General features: G+C 39.6%; 1 pseudogene; it reads left to right on the top strand.

Moving 5' to 3' along the window:
• Positions 1 to 1999: 1999 nt before the first annotated feature.
• LOC102847830 lies at positions 2000 to 2617 on the top strand (annotated as a pseudogene).
• Positions 2618 to 2896: the final 279 nt, after the last annotated feature.

Here is a 2896-nt window from a genome sequence, read left to right on the forward strand (position 1 = left end):
CAGTCTCACTGACTCTGACACTTCTACTCTTATTACCCAGTTACTGTAACTCTCATCTGGAATCTTTCTCTAGTCTGCTATTCCTATAACTTTCTGAGTATGATGTCCTTAGCCAAGGACCAGTTTTTCTTGACCACGTGCTCAAATGTATGTGAGATGAAGCATGAAAAGCCTAGCCTCCAAGGAGAAATTTATTTTCACCCTCTCCAAGACAGACCTATTTGTTTTCTTAGTGGTTCATGGTATGTTCAAGACTCTTCTCCAGCACCACAACTCAAAGGCATCGATTTTTCTTCTGCCATCCTTAGACATTGTCCAGGTCTCTGATGCATAGCAAGTAATTGCAAAGCTCATGGCCTAGCCCAGGCATGTCTTAGTCTCTAGACTGACATTTTTACTTCTCAGTAATCTGGAGAGGTCTATGACAGCAGATATTCCCAGTGCTATTCTTCTTTTGATTTAATGGCTGCTGGTGCCAAGAATGTTGATGGTGGAGGTGAGAAAATTCTGTTAACAACCTCAATCTCTTCTCTATCTATCATGGTGCTGCTAATTGGCCAAGTGGTGAGAGTAGTTATCTTCTTGATGTTGAGCTACAATCCATATTTAAGACTACAGTCCTTAATCTTCTGCAACAAGAGCTTTTGGTCCTCCTCAGTTTCAAGAAGCAAAGATGTATCATCTGAATAACAGAGGTTGTTGATGATTCATCCTTCAATCCTGATGCCAGAGTCTTCTTTATAAAGTCCAACCTCTCAAATATTTTGTTCTGCCTGTAGATTGAAAAGGTATGGAGACAGGACACATCCCTCACTTACTCCTTTCCTGATTTTAAACCATGCAGTATTCCCTTGATCTGCTTTGAGGACTGCTTCCTGAGAAAGAAATGGAACACATAAATATTAGGTATTGTGAAGTGAGATGGATTGGCATGGGACATTTTGAATCAGACAATCATATTTTCAACTACATTGGAGATAAAAAAAACAGGGTCACTTTCATAGTTAAAAGGGCCATTTCTAGATCCATCTTGAAAATACAATGTTGTAACCAACAGGATAATATCCATATGCATGCAAGGAAGTCTGGTTAATACCGCTATCATTCAAATATATGTGCCAACAACCAGAGCCAAATAAGAGAAAACAACAGATCACTTCTACCAAGTTTTGCAGTGAGAAATCGATCAAACATGCAACTAAATGATGCATTAATAATAATGGGGGACTGGAATGCAAAACTTGGGAACCAGGAAGTAGGATTGGTAGTTGGAAAATATGTCCTTGGATCTGTGATGTAAGTAAGGCTTAACTTAAATCTATCTTAGTGTTGAATTCTTCTGTTTTTTTTTAATGAATGGATAGAATATTACTTGCACTCTTGTGTATATCTCCTGAAGATAAACCATTCACTCATGTCTACTGAAATGAGAATTTTATAAAAATATAGGAATAGAAAATAATAAAATTAAAGGTAAGGACAAATAAACTAAAAACATTTAAATACAAGAAAATAGTTTTCATACTCATGAAAATAACTTTAAATATTAATGTTTATATATGACTCACAAGCACATAATGCATATTAATTAAAAGGTGCATTTTCTATTACTAACAGGGAGAATTTTATTTTAATAATTTTGTCAAGCATTTGAGAGCTCTAGTGGTCTAGTCCATAGTTTTGGTACCTCAAAGGTGGCACCTCTATGCTGACTCAAATCCTCTAAGTAACTATAAGGGACAAAATTGGGCCATCTACTCTCCTGCTATTTACAGCCTCAGAAAACCTGCTAGAGAACAGCTATGACTTGACTCCAAATCTATAGCAATGAGAGATAAAAGATTACATATTTTTGTAATTGTTAGAGAATAAATAATAGAGTGGTCACTCATGTACTATTTAACCCACTGGCAAAAAAGGGGATTCTATTTTATGTTTGAACATAGAATTTTTCTTACGTTTTAGATTTTACAAGGTGATGTTCTCTTCTAGGTTAAGGGCTCTGGATCCAACCAGAATGGCAGTGGTACCACTGTTGCTGTTCAGGGGTTTGTGGGGCGCTGTGGGAGCATCCGATCTGACTGTAGTTACAAGCGGCTCTGTGGTAAAGCTACTCAACACTCGCCACAATGTCCAGCTGCACTCATATGATGTGTGCTATGGGTCAGGTAGTGGGCAGCAGTCAGTGACACAGGGGAAGACTGCTACAGTGTGTAAGAGGGGGACTCCTGTCAAGTGTGTCCAATCTATCTGGCTGACACATGTCAACACTGGCAGAAACTTGCACAGTCACCATTTCACCTCCCCTCTGTCTGGTAACCAGGAAGTCAGTGATTTTGGAGAAAAAGGTGAAGGTGATTATCTGGATGACTGGACAGTCCTCTGTAATGGATCCTACTGGGTTAGGGATGGTGAGGTGTGGTTCAAACACTCTTCAACTGACATACTGCTGTCTGTTACTGGGGAACAATATGGTCGACCCATCAGTGGACAAAATGAGGTGTATGGTATGGCCTGGCCAAGCCAGAACAACTACTGGAAAACCATGGAAGGGATCTTCATGAAGCCAAGTGAGTTGCTGAAGACAGAAGTATGCCATGTAGAGCTATTAGTCTGAGGGCACTGATCACTCTCACCACCCAGTGTTCAGAGACATAGGCTGCTGTTTGATCCTGAGATCCCTGCCATAGGTTCTCTGGGCAGTGGGCACATCACAACTGAGATGAAGATGCATGTCAGATAACTGGCTATGTTTGGAAGCTTCAGCCCTTCACACTTAAGTCGGTTGCTTTATTAGACTCAGGTCAGTTCTTTGAATACTATACTTTCTGGTCATGGAGTAGGTTTTTTATTGTACTGACAAAACAAACTGAGGGGAACATCTCTCTTTAGAATT

This window comes from Elephantulus edwardii, unplaced genomic scaffold, assembly GCF_000299155.1.
Source record: "Elephantulus edwardii isolate Elephantulus edwardi_28Jun2011 unplaced genomic scaffold, EleEdw1.0 scaffold00292, whole genome shotgun sequence".
Taxonomy (NCBI): domain Eukaryota; kingdom Metazoa; phylum Chordata; class Mammalia; order Macroscelidea; family Macroscelididae; genus Elephantulus; species Elephantulus edwardii.